The 20,767-nt window shown below is 39.0% G+C and overlaps 1 pseudogene; it reads right to left on the reverse strand.

The window, feature by feature from the left end:
• Window positions 1–20,767, reverse strand: part of LOC121325880 — a 66,195-nt pseudogene that overhangs the window by 19,365 nt on the left and 26,063 nt on the right.

Consider the following 20,767-nt stretch of genomic DNA (forward strand, 5'->3'; position numbering starts at 1 on the left):
AGAGGGTGAATGCCTGCTGGTATCACTTCCCCCACCAGCAGAGGGTGAATGCCTGCTGGGTCCCTGTCCACCAGCAGAGGGTGAATGCCTGCTGGGTCCCTGTCCACCAGCAGAGGGTGAATGCCTGCTGGTATCACTTCCCCCACCAGCAGAGGGTGAATGCCTGCTGGTATCACTTCCCCCACCAGCAGAGGGTGAATGCCTGCTGGTATCACTTCCCCCACCATCACGAGGAGAGGAGCTGGAGCTTCCTCTGCCTCCACCTCCATCAGGGGGAGAGGAGCAGGAGCTGCCTCTCCCTGCACCACAAGGGCCAGGACTAGATGCTGGCGGTCCTCAGCAGCCCTTGCATAGGCTGCTGAGGGAAGCACGGGGAAGAACCTCCCGGCTGCAGTGGCCGAAAAGAGGGCCAACACCCGCACCCCAGCTTGTCCTGACTGCCAGCCTCGCTTCGCCCAAGGATGCCAGCCTCGCTTCGCCCAAGGATGCCAGCCTCGCTTCGCCCAAGGATGCCAGCCTCGCTTCGCCCAAGGATGCCAGCCTCGCTTCGCCCAAGGATGCCAGCCTCGCTTCGCCCAAGGATGCCAGCCTCGCTTCGCCCAAGGATGCCAGCCTCGCTTCGCCCAAGGATGCCAGCCTCGCTTCGCCCAAGGATGCCTCTGCATCGCCTGGGGTTGCCCGCCGCTCTGCATCGCCTGGGGTTGCCCGCCGCTCTGCATCGCCTGGGGTTGCCCGCCGCTCTGCATCGCCTGGGGTTGCCCGCCGCTCTGCATCGCCTGGGGTTGCCCGCCGCTCTGCATCGCCTGGGGTTGCCCGCCGCTCTGCATCGCCTGGGGTTGCCCGCCGCTCTGCATCGCCTGGGGTTGCCCGCCGCTCTGCATCGCCTGGGGTTGCCCGCCGCTCCGCATCACAGCCGGAAGTACTGTGGCCGGAACCCCACGAAGGGGAGCTGCCGGCCACGAAGAAGGGGGAGGAGGTCTGGAGACCGCCAACCCCAGCAGCAGTTTCGCTGCCGGAGGAAGGGGAGGAGGTCTGGAGACCGCCAACACCAGCAGCAGTTTCGCTGCCGGAGATAGGGGGAGGAGGTCTGGAGACCGCCAACCCCAGCAGCAGTTTCGCTGCCGGAGAAGGGGGAGGAGGTCTGGAGAACGCCAACCCCAGCAGCAGTTTCGCTGCCGGAGGAGGGGGAGGAGGTCTGGAGACCGCCAACCCCAGCAGCAGTTTCGCTGCCGGAGGAGGGGGAGGAGGTCTGGAGACCGCCAACCCCAGCAGCAGTTTCGCTGCCGGAGGAGGGGGAGGAGGTCTGGAGACCGCCAACCCCAGCAGCAGTTTCGCTGCCGGAGGAGGGGGAGGAGGTCTGGAGACCGCCAACCCCAGCAGCAGTCGCTGCCGGAGGAGGGGGAGGAGGTCTGGAGACCGCCAACCCCAGCAGCAGTTTCTCCGCCGGAGATCGTGGGGGAGGTCCGGAGACCTGCTCCCTCTGCAGTTTCTTCCCTGCAGGAAGAACGGTGGTTGAAGCCCCACCAAGGGGAGCTGCCGGCGCCGAAGGAGGGGGAAGGTCAGGAGACCACACCCCAAGCAGCCTTTCCGCTGCTAGGACTACCCTGGCAGGAGAATGCTACCCTGCTGACAGCATTACGACCTGTGGGCCCCTGGAAGCCTCTGGTCCTGGCCAAGGACTTTGGGCGGGACTTTTGGGCTTTTAAGGGGGGAGGTGGCCTTTGAGGCCATGTGTGCTTTGCACAGGGGGGGGTATATGTGACAAAGTGCCCGCCCCTGTGTATATTATCTGTTATGTGTTGCGTGTGGTGTGTTTAAATGTTGGTGTATAGACATTGGTACACGGGATATAAACGGGTCTGTGTAACACGAGTGTTTAAAATGTATATGTGTATTTAGGCACGAGGATTGCACAGCACTTCACGTGCAAGTAAAATGTAGTAATATGTGAGCACGGGGAATTGCACTTTATTAATTCACGTGCTGGGATTCAAGTGAATAATTAATTGGTAATTGAATCCCAGCACAATAGTATATATAGATGCACGTTTTCACATACTGGTGGTTGGGTGTTCGGTGAGCGGAGAACGGGATTGGAGACGGAGGAAATTAGTAGTAGTAGTCTGTTTTTGTTTGTCTATTTATTTTGGCGTAGAGTGCCGTGTCCTGTGTTTTTCGTGTTTGTTAAACCTTTTATTTTGTATTAAACCGGCGCCAACAGGCGTCTTCATCATTTCATTTCATCCGTCCTGTGTTTGTGTATTTCATTACCTTTCCTGGTTCTGACGCCGCCCACTTCGGCCGTCTCTGTGACATGGAAATAAATATGTTACACATAATGTTCCAAACAAGGTAATCCTTCTAGGAAGTAACTATTTTTAAAATACCAACAATCCCTATTATTGTAGTGTACAATTGAGCCTCTTATTACAAGACTGGTGCAACCCATAGTTTTAACACGTTTTCTTAATGACACTTTCAAACAAAATACATGATGCTTATCGGCTAGTATAAAACTTGCATATTGAATAACGAATCTCTTATCCTCTTCAGTCATGTTTCTTAACAGTAAAATTCTGACAACCATTTTGACTACAAGTCTTTTTCAAGGATGGTCTAGGATTTGTATAAGCTGTATAGGAAATCACAAGTCATTTGGCTGATATGATATGTTACTACAGTTAATGCAAATATTTATCACTTTGAGTTTTCATTTCTGATATTTTCCTGTACAGACGATGTATATAGAACCAGCATTATGCATCCAGTGTGCAGAAATATAGCTGGAGGCTTTACAAGAAATATAAACAAACAATAGTCAATGTCAAATAGGATGAGGCTGGATAGCTCTATACCTTGGAAATGTTATTGTGCCTTTTTCATTTAAAAGAGTCCCAGCAGCTCCTCAAAATAGATACAACAGGTATGATTTCTGGTATATTAAAAAACTAAAAAGATAGTAAATAACATGATGGATTTGTTTTCCCATAGACAGTAGCTATACTCAGTCAAGGAGGTTATCGACCTCTGTACGAATCCAGGCCATTCCATTTCTTACCAGCAGTCAACTTTCTTTCCTTCATACCAGCTGATGAATGGCTGGCTGACCTATCTGACATCCACCCTCCAGGCTGAAGTAAATCCCACAAGACCAAGACTTCCTCCAGCTGCTGGTTCAAGACAAACTTAAGACAGTCTGGGTGAGTGGAGGCACCTTCCTTGAGGGACTTGTCGATGCAGAGGCCCAACAGTGGAGAGAATGCCTGAGGCTCGCATTTCAGATAGCAGAAAACCTATCAGACACATATTACAGTAATCCAAAGATAATACATTAACCCATCTATCGAGAGACTTCTATTTCTGATAAATATTGCTACTTTTTTCTGTTTTTTTTTCTTCCAGATGCCAGAAAGTGTCTCAATAGCATTGCTAAGCCATTGTTTACAAAACAACCAAAATCTGATTTTAAAAACAAAAAACAAAACAAACAAAAAAAAAACATACTGTTTTCATTTATTAAAAAATAAACACAGGATTACTACAAGTGAATAGTTTGATACTGACATTTTTAAATGAGGCTGCATCCTAGCTTCTTGCGATAGTCTCTTGACACACAACTGGAACTTGAGCAGGCTTGGCAGATATCAGCTGCAGGTAATCTTGCATATACAAACAACCCACCACTAACTCACTACATTGCTGAGATCATGACAGATGTTGGATTAGGGCTATATGGCTATGAAAGTAAGCTACATGAATTGAATTAACACAAAGTTTCAGCCTCCTCTTGTTGAATAATACCTGGCACATACTATACAAACAACTGTGTTTTCTGTTTGCTGATAAGAAGACACTGTAGATAGATTATTTGCCACATGGACTTTGACTTTACTCTAGTGGAACCAAACACTTACAAGCTCTGCCTATTAGATTTACACTTTTTATTTAAATCTGACGTGGAAATAGTCTTCCAATTTTGACTATAACAACAGTCCATATATGTTGTCTTGTTTGTTAAAACAATGATTTGGTCAGCTATACCAATGGTGATCATTCACTTGGATAATTCAATGGACAATACAGTACTAAACTATATCCATTATAATAATTGGTTCTATTAACATGAGAACTGTATTCCTTGAACCCAGAGACTGAAGGAAAAACAAGTCCCGCAATTATTGTGTATGGCTGGTTTACCCATTTGACAGTGACCTCCATGACCTACTTAATATTTGTAGTGTACGTCCCTAGCTTCCATGATAACAACTTGACAGTTATGAGAGGCCTGTCAGAATCTCTGGCAAAGTATTGATCATTTTGTCTTCTGATCACAATTGAATATATAGCACAATTACGTAATAAAATACACTGATACATATCAGGGTGCTGATCAATCATGTTTTACCTTTTAGGAAATAGTGGAAATCTAGTACTATGTTATCATGCAACAATACAAAATTATGAATATTTAAAGGTATAAGTCTTGAGCTCCATTTGAGGCATTAATTTTACAGAAGTAAAACTGAAAGGTTAGGAAAGCAGTTTAATGAAGAAGATCTGCAATGCTGTCTGAATTATCACATCATTTAAGCACTTTTGAAACCGGTAGTCTGAAAAGTTTTTTTGTTTTTTTACACTCCTGTTAAATACAGTTCTTATTAAAACAACTATTTTACATTTAATAATACAATTCAACGATTTTACACTAAAGCAGAAGACTCCATCCTTGTGCCTGTATTGTTTCAATCATGATCAGTTCTATGGGAAATTTATTGTTATTTATTTATTTATTTATTTTTAAACAAATTACCTTGGTTGGATTCTATTCAGATATTATATGAAGAAAATTATTTCAAATCCTGCTTCATTTAAAACACAGCTGAACTTGCACAAGTCTGCCAAGTCTTCCTCTTTAACCCACAACTCATTTACCTTGACTGACAGGATTGTGCAGGAAAAAGCATGCAGCAGCCATGACAACTGAGCTGATGACAGCATTAAAAAGTGTCAAGATGACAGGTCTGCTCAACAGCACTCAACCACATAATCACACTTGTTATTTCTGTCACAACATCTGTGGAGGGTTTAAAAATGTTTCTCTATAAAATATTTAAAAAAACAATCTCCCCTTGATGAAGATGAAGACCGTGCTAATTTCACTGACAGCTACCCTCAATTAGATATTAGGTCATTTTTTTTTATTTCTAAACAAATGATAAATACATTATCTTTAAGTGGTTTACTCTTATATAGACTCTTAGGTAAATATGGGCGAGGCAGGCCGACATAGTGAATGAAGATTTTAGTTTCTCAGTGTTGCCCCTATACACCTTTTAACAAGCCACATCCACTGCGTGTTCATTGATGTCATGCAAGTACCATCTAGAAACAAGATGTGGCTTTTTAGCTGGTCTTTCCGGTGACTGAAAATCTGGAGAATATTATTCATAAAGTTGTTCCACTGACTTTAAATTGAGGGCTTACACAGCCTAGTATTAGCACATGCTACGCAGTGCAAAAAGAGTGCTAGTGATTGAATAGAAATCGCAGAAAGTGCAGGGGTTCCATACCTGTGAAACAGATTCATTTCTAAAATGAGGGAACTGTCAACATTTGTGAGTTTCCTAAGTGGGTAAAGCCTTGATCCAATAACAATATAGTGAATACATTGTGCCTATACCTAATGCCCTTCTTTTAATATAACCTTGCTTGTCCTAATAACAAGCACAGATCGGACAAGCCATTAGGTGTAAACGATTTCTGTCTGACCTTGTGTGCCTGCACTGAAGTGGTGCTTCATGTAATAAAATTACTGGGCATTTTGATTTATGTCTAAATATACCAGTTAAAGAAAATGCATCATTCTGCTTTAATCCAACTTTAATCAAAAGATTTCCCTTAAAAGTACCCAGAAAGAAAAGTACATTGTAAACTCAAAAGATATATTTTGTGCTATATATATAAACCACAAGTAAATAATCACAAGGGCACCTTACCTATGCTTTTGCACAATGCAGAATAAAAATGACAGAACAGTTCATTTTAGTATCGTGACACTGTATTTTTTGCATATTGGGATCTATTTTAATGTTATAAACTATAGTACTAAGTACCAGCAATGCATTTGACTTGACTGCAAACAATTTGCGACAGAATTGTCTTTTTTTAAGATTACCTTTTTGTGTCTTGTGTGTTTACCATGAATCCTCATTAAGAGATGCTTATCACCATCCCCCTTGGAAGACTGTGGAGCCTTCACATGGTTATTAACAGCCTGTGCCTGTCAAGGACTGCTGTTGTATCAGCAGTAAGTGCCTCAAAGTCAGCTTGCTCCAGTTCTTTGCCTCTCTGGGATGCATACACTTACATTGTTAGTGAAGTGGCTTAACCACCTAACTACAACAAGCACATCCATCATTCCTTTGGTGTGTGTGAAGTGCAATTCATGTGACAGGGGAGAGGTGACACAACCAACTACCATAGGCTGAAAAAAACAGCGTTGTGTAGATGTCAAACTTTGGTACAGTGCTGATGGTACTGAAAAGTAAATACTTAATGGAAATCCCAGTTAACCTTTTCCAGTACTGTATCTGACATGGACCTCCCAGGACAATATCCTCTCTCCTGACGGAGGAGCTTGACAAAAAGTAACTATTGTTGGTATCTGGATTCAGTTTCAACTAATTAGTGGAATAAGTAAAGCCATACCCTGAAAGTAGATCATAGGTGTGACATACATTATGACGTGATATATAATATAATAGTATAGTACCTAATGCATGGAATGGTAGAAGCAACAATATGGTAAGACCCCCTCATCTTTAAAGCCAGACATCCCAAGAGGTGGCTACTGAGCGGTTTACTTGCAGTCAGAGATAATGGATAACTGTGACATCTTTCAAGGTGTGTATCAGTATGCACAATTACCCAGCCTTCCAATTCAGATATTGAGCAAGCTGTATCAATCAGAACAATGAGCAGGGAGTTATGCAGGATGGATTATTGCTCTTCTTTTTTTTTTAGGTTTTGAGTTGGTCATAAAAGAAAAGACATTATTAGATTGCTCAGTTAGAATGTGTGATTGGTTCAGTTTAAAATACAGTACTCTGGATCTGACTGTTAGGCAGGTAGATCATGCAGGTAGGTCATTCACTGCTGTGTCCTTGGAGAGTGCTTGATTGAAGACAGGTGACACCAACAACTCAAAAGGCTACCAAACAAAACAGAAGCAGATAAACACAAAAATAAAAAGAAAACGTATTCATTTGTGTATGTTGTCATCTCTTGTCGTGTTGTTTTTCATTGTTTTAACTTTAGAATTTCCACATGTGAGATATGAAACATTTCCACAACTAGACCAGCTCTTAACTCTACTGAATAATGTATGGTATTTAAAATTCTATGAATCTGTTTACAATTCATTTATTTACATACATTTTTATTTATTTGTTTCTTTTTAATTTAGAATGCCCAATTGTTATACTCTGATTTTCTCCCCAATTTAGAATGTCAAATGAAGTTCCCTCACTGCAGCAATTTCCCCCTAAACCAATTTCCTCTCTTACACTCAGGAACTCGATAGAAAATGTCTACAAGCTACTGGCCTCTGGAGGACAAAGGTCAGTCCTGTAGGTGTCTACTGTAGTGTGAGGAGGAGAAACAGCATGCTTTTACCAGGTGAACGATGTTAGGGAACCCCAATATTTACACATACTTGCAGCAGCATGAAGAAGACATTTCACTGCTTGTTAACTAGTACAGAAAAAATAAGAGCAGTTTCAGCTTTATTTGTCAATTATTAAACCATAATTAGAAATTGCTATTGCCATTAGCAACAAACCCCATGTTCAGCTGTGATAGGTCAATAACTCTTCTCATACTACTACTATCTAGATTTGGGAAGTGTTCATTTAAATCATTGTGATATGCCTCAATTCTATTTTCCCCATTAAGCTAATAAAGTGCTTGAATGATTCATGGCAGCCATATACACAATGAATAATTAAATCACAGTTTGATGGAGTGGAATTTATTAATTGTAAAGACACATGTGCTGCCATACTATACTAATTTATTTCTTTCGTTTTTATTGGCACATTGCTCACTCGGCTGTAATAAGCTGCTGTGTCTAGTTACCAAGTTGCAATAACACATTGTTGCAACAAATGATCTGTACATTTAGATAGGAAACTCATGCAGTGATCTCCACAATATGCATTTGCCTTAAAAACTTAGAGGAAATGCTATTTATTAAACTTGTCACATTGCCTGACTAAATACTTATTTCAAACACCCTTAAGATTATAGTTAATATATATTCAAGAAGTGCTATACAGAGCTGGAGGCCTGCAGTCTAAATGCACAGCCTTTCCTCTTTCTCCAGTCGTAGCCTCAAAGAACCATTACATGCGCTGTTTAGAAACATTTTAATGCTGCTGTGAGTGCAATAGACTGGTAATCATCATGTTAACCTACCAATCCAGCTGCTTCAGCTACTTACCTCAGTGTATTTTAGTTAAACCATCCATGTACAATGTATAAAAGCATAAGCAGATTCAAATTACATTTTCAAGGATTGTCCCCTTACCTTTATATTATGTTTGTCATCATTCTGCGTGTCTTTTATTTCAGTTCCTTTAAATAGAGTTTTTATTTATTGAAAGTGGTTTGACCTGAGTTCAGAAGCTTAGTTCCTAGTTGCCAGCCTGTGATGGTGAGAGAAGGAATCTGAGCTGCAGTTCTACCTCCAGACCAGGGACGGCGCAAGTAAGGTTGGTGTTATGCTTTCACAGGGATGGGCCGACTCGATAGTAGGACAGAACCGGAAGTCGGCCATCTTGGGTACGCAGTGATTGGATAGATCATGGCACCGTGCTGATCGCAGGGAGGAGTTTGGCAGTACAAGGGGACTCAGCTATGTGAGTACGGCCCCTTACGCTGAAACTAACGTGCCAGTTCGGTGTTGTTGTTTTTGTTTTTGTAGATGAGTGGGACCTGGGAGCTGCCGCCACAGAGCCAGCACAACTACCCACAGACAGCAGTACCTCTGCACAGCACAGCACCACCACCACCCCGGAGCACCTTTCTGTGCACTTGGTGGATAATTGAACAGTGTATTTATTATTTATTTAACCTTTTTGTTTGGGATTAAAAACCCTCCATTCTCAAACCCCTGTACCATTGCTGTTATAGGGGGCTGTTTGTTTGTAAATAAAACGGACCATTGTACATTTAAACCTTCTGTTTGGACATTTGACTGCTTACGCACCACTCACATCCTGACATGGGAAAGTAACATTGGCTAATCAGGGTCTTTATTGCAGCTGCACTGTATTGCCTGCAATACAAAAGGATACTTTATTCACAGTTGATGTCCACTACGTGTCGCTGGTGCTTATTAAAAGAAAGATGCTTTGGCTGATCTAGCCTATGTTAGTAAATCTGTCTATGACTGGCAACGATAATTACAGATAAGCTTGTGACAGGTACTCATGACTCCATAACTTAGAAGCTGTTTTCAGTCCTCCTTATGACCTCTGCTTTCATTTAGGGAAGTCATGTTTGTGAATGTAGAATTAAAAGCTGCTAAGTTCACAGATAAGTTTGAAAATTGAATCTTGCTTCTTTCATAATGATGCACAAAAATAGAGCACTGCTTCTAAACTAGAAACCGGCCACAAATATACTGTCGCTTGCATTGATGGCACTAGCTTTTTTCACTCTGCTATCTCTGCTGTTATGTCTCTCTGCTCTTTTAGACAAAGGGTAATAAAGCTATAAATTGCGAGTCCTGTAACAGCTATAGACATTCTGTCTAAGAACCACCTTTAAAACTGCCATAAACAACCCTCAATGTCGTAGATAGAGATTTACAGTAATTTAATGTCGTCCTCTTTACCTCTTTACCTAAATCAGTGTAGTAAGATAATTGGCTGTAGGTTTTTTGTCCTTAGTCTATTGATTTTTTTTTTTTTTGCAAAATAGTCCAATATGATATATTTATTAAACTCTGCATTGGTTTCCTTGTTTAAAAAAAAAAAAAAAAAGTTAATTATATTATTCAGGATTATACTTATATTTACCAAGAAATTGTAGCTTCTCTAATGGATCTAAACACTTCTTTTAATTGGATTAAAAACCATTCCAGTGTTTCGGTCACTATAAATACCAAAGCGGGACCAAAAAGTCTGAGCATCCTGTTGATGGAGGAATTTTATTTTAACTGCACACAATGCATACTGATGATGTCATAGAATGCAGTCCATTTTTTAACCTGTAATAAGCCACCACAATATTGAAAAACATATATTTGGTCCTGGGGATGGCTGCAGTGCAATTAAAATGAATCCTTTATGTTGAAAATTAATAGAGAATTCTGATCTACTTCTGAATGGGGTTATTATGAGCTGAAATGTGTAAATAGGGTTCAAATGGAGCTCATCTATTGTGCTCATGATTATGATAGTGAGGGTTTATAAGTGGGTAGCTTTATGTTTAAAAAAGTCACAATATGAATCCAATATAATTAAAATATATTGGATTCCCGAGTGGTGCATCCAGCCAAGGTGCTCCATGTGGATGTGCCCTATAGCCTGGGGATTGCAGGTTCAAGTCCAGGCTATGTCATAGCCGACCGTGACCGTGAGCTCCTAGGGGGTGGCACACAATTGGCCAAGCGCTGCCTGGATAGGGAAGGCATAGTTCGGCAGGGGAATCCACGGCTCACCGTGCATCAGTGACCCATGTGGCCAGTAGGGCGCCTGTGGTTCTGCAGTGGAGCCTTCAGATCAGTGTTGTCCTCCGGCACTATAGGTCTGGTGGCCTCGCTGTGGATCCGCAGTACGAAAAATGATGGATTGGCAGGAGCACGTTTTGGAGGACGCGTGCTCCAACCTCCGTTCCCTGAGTCGGCGGGGGGGTGCGAGCGGTGAGCCGAGGATACAGATAATAATTGGGCACACTAAATTGGGGAGAAAACCGGGGTAAAAAATTGGATACAACTACATTTTAAAAAATGTATTAATTAAAAAAATATAAAATCCAACCAACAATTAAATAAGAAAGGGCAAATTTTTATTGGTTAATTTAACTGTTCAAATAGAAGACTGGAAAGCAGAGTTTATAATGTTGTTATTTTGTTATTTAACCTCTATTTAACTAATGTTAAGATACATATGGGCTTTGTAAAGAAGTCTTGTCTGGGGTTTAGTATTTGAGTGGGAGCTGTGCCATTTCACATTCTAAAAAGTCTACTTGCTTTAAAAAAAGATGGTAAGACAAAACCTCAAAAACCCTGAGCTTTACAAGCATCTGCCCTGCTCTAGAGGTTAATTTAAGCAGAAAGGAGGAACAGTGTTGTGTCCCACCTTCTACCTGTGTATTCTTGTTTTTTGAAGCATGGTTCAAATAAGCAGGAGCCTGGGGCTTCTTAAAATCAGCTTCAATGCCTTATTAATTCCTGACAGTTGGCTCCTTAACAAAGACACAGGGACTATAATGAAATCATATTTACCTTTGATTCTGAGCCAGCTTTGTAATTAATTAATTCACCCAGGGTTAATTTGAATCAGAGAAAACTTTCAGAAAATGGTTGCAATCTACCATTTCTAGCTAAGAGGACTTGAACATCATTGGTTTTTTAAGCTAATGTATGGGGACAGCAGTTTCTTACATGTTTTTGTACCCTTTGATTTACAATGACCTTTAGTTTAATGAGAGGAGTATTACATTTGACATTGTCCTCTTGCTGAAACAAAAATAGATTTTTCAGGTTCGATGCCTGTTTGCCGAATGCAGTCTATAGCTATTGTGTTAAGTCTTATGAAAGATTAATTTTAAAAGTCATCTCTTCTTCTTGCTAGTTTTCAATACACATTGATTTTTCCACGATATTATATTTGGATCTATATATATATATATATATATATATATATATATATATATATAATATTAATATAAATATCTATATATATATATAATAATATCAATATATATATATTATATATATAGATATATATATATATGGAATATTAGGATATATATATATAATATATATAATATATAATTATATACTTATATGATCAATGTATTAATCGTGTTGGGTGTGATCAAGTGTATTAAACATGATAGGTGACATGTAAAGTTTAGATTTAAAATAATAGAATAATAGTATAAGAAATTATACCTGTATGTCTGCTAGTCGATATAAATAAAAAATATGATAAAAACACCCCAGTGTGAAATGAAAATATACCTTTTCTTTAATGTAATGGATTTTTTTTGTAAAGAAATGTCAAACTGTTGTTTGTTTTCCCTGCAAGAATATAGCTGTGTTTCCATTCCCTTTCTTGTTTTACAATGCCAGAATACTGTAGGTGCTACTGAACAGGCTTACACAATTATTAGTTGTTCATCTGAAATGCTGTTTACTCTGTATATCATGAATGTCGGAGACACTGTTTTTGTTTATTTCTGAGACAGTAAGTATTATATGGAGGGGTGGGCAAGTCATTGTAGTTACTAAATAATTGGGACATGTACAGGGATATAAAAATACAGTCCTCTTTCACGGAACTGGTTTACTTTTGAAATACATGAAGAATAGTTTAAAGATTTGCCAAAATGTGTTTTTGTAATGATTTCAGAAGTACATAATGAATGGTATTATGCCTCAATCGCTATGCTTTTGTCAGTGGATTAGAAATCTAAATACATTTCAACCATATGAAAGGCTGCTTGACCTTCAATAAGACTGCACAATAGAGACATCCTTGAAGTCTTGGATGCATTTCCAATGGCTTCCTGTTCTACTATAACAGAAAACCCAGAGGCCATAGTTTACGCTGGGATTCCAGTCATGTTGCTGTCTCTGTTTACAGATCGGCCCACTGAACACCCCCATCCCCTCCAGCCACAATACTACTGCTGAGCACTGAATGCTCAACAGATTAACATCCTCACAAATTAAGGCTGCTCTTGCACTTAAAAACATAAGCTCCTCCATACTGGTTAGTGATATTTGTGTCAAATGTACCAAACAATTAGCTAGCAAAAGGATGACTTGTCTGGACCCGGTCCGAGGTTATCCAGTTGTTGTCATGGCCCACTTTCCCCCTCCCATTTCTTGGCCCAGTGGAAGCAGTTTACTTTAGCATGAAATCCAGCAAAAGACTTGTGATGATGCCTTGGCAAAGCTAAGTATAAACCTTTCATATTGAATGTTTCGGTGCAGTTTCCACAAAGTTCAAGACCTAGAGCTATTGATAAATGTCAAGCGCAACTAAAGTCCTGTAAATAAGATATGCCACTGCCAAGCCAACCCAGTACCACTTATTGACTTATAGACAGGAAGGAAAGTGTAATCTGATCCCACATCAGCATCTTCTGGTGTTTAACTGGGGTACATTCTATCCCGGAAAATGATTGACAAACATGTTTGGAAAAATTAGTGGTTCACAAAAACCAAGTATCAGGTTGGCGAAATACATATATGGGCTTGGACTTCGCCGTCTATTTCTTTGTCCCCATGATGGTTCATCTCCATGGTGCCTTTTGGTCACTTCTCTGCGATCTTTTCACTTCGAGCCATTTGGTAACTGCTAGACAGGTACAAAACCTCACAGTTCCCATGCAAATATTAACGAATGTACAGAAGAACCAGTCTGGGGAAGCAGTTGTAGAGCCTTTATCAGACTACTTCATCTCACAAGCATAGGCGAAGATAATCTGTAAGAGAAGTGTCATCACAAACACATGTCCAGTGTATTCATGAGGCTGTACATTTAGACACTCTTTTTTCCACTCAGCTGTTTTATTTGGTAAATTGATACCATGCTTCAGCCCTGCTATTGTATCCACGGAATTCAAATGATAACAAATCATTTTGTCACAGTTGGGTCTATTTAAAGGAGTACTTTATACCCTCTGAATCTGCATAATATTTTAATTTGGTATCTGTTCATTGTCCTATAATATGTACCCAGATTTTAAAACAAAACAAGCTTTTTTATTGATTCCCATTCCTTCAATAACAGCCTTGTCTTAGGTTGGTTAGATGTCAATAACTGTAAATCAACGTCCAGCACTCCTGTATCTCTTAAGGAAACAGCACAATAGCACAATATAAATGCCACCATGTTTTATTGTTGTTGATGGCAATAAAATGCTGTTGTTTATAAAAATGCCATGGGCAGTATATATGGTGGTATTGAAACAGTCAATAGTGACAGCTGATTGATCTGCAGCACTAGTTCTATTAAAAGAACAATAGCAACAATATTGTATGATGCAGCTGTTGTTACAAATTGCCACCTTTTTTATTTTGCAGAATATATTTACTTTGGAGAGTTTCCTTGCCCCCACTGTGCTAAATAAACACAACATTTGTGAGATTACAATGCATCTAGTAAAATGTAAGAAAACCCTTAACAAAAGGTAAAAACTGATTTTGAACACAAAAGATGCAGCAAGAACATTGAGTAGACTACAATCCTGACTATAACACCCACAAATTAAAGAAGCTTTAAAAACAGATAGAAAATCAGCTAGGTCGGCTGTTTTATTATTATTATTATTATTATTATTATTATTATATTATTATTATTATTATTATTATTATTATTATTATTACTACAATATTTATGTAAAAAGTAAATAATACTTAATAGTAACGGGTGCCACATAAGAACACCATTAATAGAAAATAAATTGTGTTCATAATTCTGCACTGGAAACCTAGAAGAAAAAATTTTCCATTCCTGTTTTGTTTTGTGTGCTTTTTTCAAAGAAGACTTGAAATAGAATGAAACGGTTTCAGCTGCTGAAATATTGTTTGGAAAATGATTTGCTCTTCATACTTTGAAGTTGAAAAGTGAGTATTCGACCTTGATTGTTAAGTGCCAGAGAATAAATAGTAGGTGCAGTGTGACTAACGCCAGGAAGTTTATTACAGTGGGGGGGTGTTACTGCTGTTTACGGCCTGTTTTAGGGGACAAGGGAAACAGGTGATGAACGCAGCTTAATTCCAATTACCAATGATCACAAATACCAAAGCATTCAATGGACTAAAATAGTTAAGTGGCTTGTATGGTTCTCTTACTCAATGAGATTTATCTTACGTTTCAATTAAGCTCTGAGTCTAATAATCTAAAATTAGCAGGTATGCCCATCTTCAGGGGATCTGCTTTGTCTACTGCAACGGGTCAGCTTAACCCTGCCACCCAGTGGAATATTGTGATTCAGTTTCATCCCAACAGAAACTCGTTTTTCAAGAATTTAATTCAGGCTGCCCTCTATATTATTTATTTACACCAGTATTTTAAGGGTTTCAATAATGTATATTCACAAGTATGTAAAAGTGTAGGCATAATACTGAATAACTATTATTATTTACATTGAAAAAACAAGCTATTATAAAAAAAAAAATTAAAAAAAAAAAAAAATTGCAAATACTTAGGGTCAAATTCACTTTGCTCTCAGTCCCCAGATATAAGCAACATTTATATCAAATATTTGTATGTCTAGTTACAGACAAGTCAGTAATGCATCTCTTCTCATTACAAAAATTACAATTAAATGTAACTTTTATACAGTATGCCTAAAGTATTTTTAAAAACATGTACATAAACCTGCTATGATTAAATATTATAATTGTTTATTAAACAGATACTATGTAGTATTGTATTAACCAGTACACATTCCTAAATCAATGTGCTCATACCACATATGCCAAGATGAAGAATTGCCAGAAAAGAGACATGTGGTGGGAAAAGAAAGACATTTAGACAGATATTTCATTAATAAACTAGATCAAATACTTATTGCAAATGTATGTAGCTTTATCTTTGAGTTAAGACAAATGTATAAAACCTATAAACAGAATACTTATATACATAGTATGATATGATATGATATATATTGTATATAAATGTTGCACAACGGTGGCTCTTTAATTAACAGTGAGGTTCTTCTGAGCAATAGCAGTTACTCCTAAAATTAAAAGAACACACAAAAAAGTATTTGTTTCAAAAGCAATCAGAAATAGTGTTCTGTCCTATCCTGTACCCTTATTAAAAGAGTGGTTTAATGTGCTGCTCTTTATTTTTGTGCATGTGTCTGCTTGCAAATACTAGACCTGGTTTTGTGTGCAAAGGTGCATTTGCTGCGTGTGCACATTAATCATTTGAGTTGGGTGTATACATAGCTACGGTATATTTATTCTTCTAGCTTTGACCGCATGTACAGACACGAGTAGAATTTATGTGCAGCTGGCTGGAGGCTGATTAGAGTACTGCTTGCAAAACGAATCCCTGAAAGAGAAGATGACCAACAACAAATACTTAGGCCGAAAGGCCCCTCTGGGGACTGACGTCCCTGTTCCTGCCTACCGAGGGAATAAGTAGATCCCGTTCTCTTTTGCATTGAACTCGCAAATGCGAGTGATGCGACCTCACAAGGTTTTTTGTTCTCTTTCAGGGAACCGGGGTTACATCCGTAAACCAATCATTCCCTTTCAATTCAAAGACGACCAACAACCAATACTTTTGGTAAAGTATATCAAAGCCGTCACATGGAGCATGATGAGAGACGTCTCTCTACCACCAAACTAATCTTTGTCAGCATGCAACCTCAAGGACCCTTGTGCCTAGTGATGGTATAGAGGGATTTACCACATTGAGTCGGTTGAACCTGGTGAATGTATGCAGAGTAGCCCAGATAGCTGATGAAGCTGCGGCTATCAGACCCAATAGTTTCTGACACAACACCAATTGTACTGTGGATCCCTGTTGAAACAAGGCTAGACCTATGCCCCGAGGTGGGTGGTCAATATACGCAAATCTACTCTAAAGTGGGCTGATTCAGATCCAGAGGTGGAAGCACACGTCGTTGAAGGATAGTGTATATAACATTTTTAAAACATTTTTTTTAGGCCGCACACACCAAGTGGGGAAGCCAAGTCAGCCCAGCAGAGTCGACTCAACAGTGGGTGTGGCAGAGCTAGGCCCCGGTGGAGGAAGCGTCTCTCTTTTCTCTCTTTGTGTATATTATAATTAAAAAAATATATATATGCAGTTGTAAAAATCAGAGGAACAAACAGACAGCAGATGCCAAGCAATGCAGGCTGTTGAAAGTAAATAAAGATTTTTTTAACGGCGCGCAGCATTTAAAGCTCAGTCCTCAGAAGCACAGTTTTCGATTCCAGGGAAGCGGCAAGCCAGCTTCCAGCAATAAATTGTGGGAGAATTAGCAGAAAAAGTGAGAGCTCTTTCACAAGAATCAATCACGCAACTGGAGAGATTACTTATACCTACCTTACCTACCTGATTGTGAGAAGCAAAAGAGAATGTGATCTCCCCGGAGTGGCTACTTACTCCCTCGGTAGGCGAGACCGAGGACGTCACTCCCCGGGGGGGGGCCTATCAGCAGCTCTCACATAAAATGCTTAGTAAATACCTGACCTGTGGCAGGCATATCCCAAAAGTAGTGGTTATTGGTCGTCTTCAAATTGAAAGGGAACATATTTTAGCATGTATGAGGATTTCACTGGTGCTCTCTGTGAGACTGCAGCAATACATCAATATGTGGATGAGGCATTTTCTTTACTATATTTAACTCCGCTGGGTTTTATTTCTAGACATTCACCACTGTAGGCACATTGCATTAACTGGAATTTCTAAAAAAAAAAGAAGTTACCTAAATATAATGCTGATACATAATTAAAATGTTCTTAAACATAAAAAAATCTACCAATTACAAAAGTATTTGTGTGACACAAATGCACAGAACATTATTGTTAAGAATTCATTTTAATACATCTCAATTGCATTCAAGTGCTCTGCGCATTTATAGAGGTGCAGGGGGTGTGATATTCTGTGTGCTCAGTGGAATCATTGTGAAGGTGACACAGCTTTGGCTGAAGAGGAATAACCTATTGTTATCATAGTAAATATAATCATGGATGCCAAAGCTGCATACATTTATTTATTTATTTTATTATTTATTTAAAACTTAAACACTTTAACTCACCAGGATAAGCTTCCAGAGATGTAAAGATTATCTCATGTTCAAGAATGTCCAATAAGAAAAGATTACCTGACTTTAAAAGTGTCTGCTCCTTAAGAGCAGGCTTCATCTTGTTTCAGAAAGATTATCGCTCATCTAACGAAGACTGGACCACTGCCAAAATACACTGAGCCTAGTAGGAAGTCTCTGTTAGGTCTGCCACCTGTCACCTAACATCCAGGTGGATTTGTCATGGCCTCTTCTGACCATAAGAATTGTATTAACAAGCATGGCTTCCGGAAGGACCTAGCTGTCAAAACTGTGGATGCCGTGTAACATCTTTATTGAGGCCCAATTATACAATGACAGTCATGTCCCTATTTTACCTCTTGGGTAAGAGCTGATTAATTGCCATTCTACCAGCTGACCAATCTTTAGTCACACGTTCACAATTTATTGCTTTGCTTCTGGTTTCTGAAAGAGAGTCATGACCTCTGAAGCAAGGGACACTTCGGTACAGACTTTTCTTTTAGGGTTGCCAACTACGATGTTGTGCTGGCCGTGTAGATAAATTAAGAGGGTTTAAAGACTTGTCTGTCCTATTTATTAGGTAAAACTTACAAGAAACGATGGGAGTTTTACCTTTTTAAATTTGATTGAATGTTTGAAGTTTTTTAATGTTAGGGTTATAATGGTTAGCTTTTGTGTGTTTGGGTTGTAGTCTTACCCAGGGTATAATGAACACAACAATTGACATATGATAGCAAAGAGTGTGGGAATAGGGATGTGGGGATAGGATGAGTTTCAATTTGGGTTCAAATCTTTGCATTTATCACTTTTAGTGTAACATAGTTTACAGGTCACAGAAACGGTTCTGGTTTTCAAACCATATACTACTCATTTATCAAGAATATTGCCAAGCATGTCCAAAAGGAGAGTGGATAAACAATTACATGAAACAATTCACAATTGTACACTTACAATATTTATGGCTTACATGTAAAGAAATGAGTGGGAGATCACTGCAAAGCAAAATCTTGTTTTCTCAAGGGTATAATGCATGGCATGCTACCTAATATTAAATCACTGACGCAGACAACACTAACTCTCAGTCCAGGCATGATAGTAAGCCTGATTAAAAGGGGCTGCTGTGTGCAGGGTATTAACTGGTATCGTAACATATACACAGAGACAGAAAGGGGGCCAGTTATTTTTATTTAAATTATATATATTATATATAATATCCTGGTATAGATATTCGGTATATATAGATATATATATCTATATAACGTATATTACATTGACGAAATGTAATCAATACATTGAGGCTTGAGGCGTCCCTTCTTTTTTCATTGCAAAAGCAAAGGGAACCTAAAGGAGCAAGGATAAGGAAGATACACATCAGAAATACTGTTTGGCTTTGATTCAATTATTTTCTAATTGTGCCGTAAACAACAACAACAACAACAACTGTATCCTGAAGCATGAATATATAACGATTCCCATGAGGAGAAACAGATGTCCATCAAAATCTGCATTGTGGCACCCTTTACATTTCTGATTCATACAATACAGTGCCTTTTATCCAAATTCTTGGAGGGTCATACTTTAATGATTTAGACAACAGCTATACTAAGATCTGCAGGCAAAAAGATGCTACATTTAAAATGAGCATTGCTAAATCAACACTTCACAGGGCGCTTACTTGTAATTGGCACATTTCTGTGTATCATGCTGATGTTGTAGTTTCAGAAAACAATTACTAGGCATCAATATGTTCAGTTTAGATGTGTCCATGACATTCTAGCCTTGCTTTCATCTCACAGCATTCCATCAATCATTTGCTGTATCCTGTATCAACCCAGTCCCCTTTAATATACAGCAGGATGGATGAAAAACAACATAGTATTATCTTAACGAACGGGTTAACTTAACAACAAACATCAATAGGACATGTGATCAGAACTGAAGAGATCAAAGTAGTTTACTTCATCTAGTCAATCACTCTCGTACTGTAGATTACACTACAAAAAATATTAGGAAACTACATTTTTCCACCATACTGACTCATGGATGGGTACTGTAATGTATGTAATTAGTGATTATGTAAATAAAAATGTTACATTTAATATCAGGAAATTGAAATAAAACCAGCTGATCATCCAGCAGTCTCTTTTGATTTTGAGTGTAAGTTGCATACATGAAATACAATAACCCGTTATACCGTAGGGAATACCTACCTATCCTTTATAAATATTATATAAAAATAATAATAGTAAAAAAAAAAAAAAATGTAGGTCTGCCAAACATAATCCAATTGTAATATTTATCCAAACCTTGTGACTTTATTGTCAAACTTTGTTAATGAAGGAACTATAATGCTCCATCAGGAAATATGTTGTCAGAAATTTTAGATCACAATTTTATGATCTGGAACACCAGGTACACAATACTAGGTTCAATCAAGATACTTTAAAACCTGTAATGGGGCATTTCATACGTTTCTGTTTAATGAGCTGAGCATTGTTTTATGTACTGTACCTCGTTTAGGCCTGGCATAATAAAACTAACAAAGAATCTTTTTAATTTTCAGCAACATGAAATTTGACTTCAAATTAATGCAATCCATTTTCTTTTTGCAAAGCAAAGTGTGCACCTGTTTAAAAATAAATATTTCACAAAATGCATTTTGATGTATGGAATGTGGAACACGGAAATTTAAATAAAACAGATGGACAATATAAAAATGAGCTTGTGTGAAATCAAT

Source organism: Polyodon spathula, chromosome 13, assembly GCF_017654505.1.
Source record: "Polyodon spathula isolate WHYD16114869_AA chromosome 13, ASM1765450v1, whole genome shotgun sequence".
Classification (NCBI taxonomy): domain Eukaryota; kingdom Metazoa; phylum Chordata; class Actinopteri; order Acipenseriformes; family Polyodontidae; genus Polyodon; species Polyodon spathula.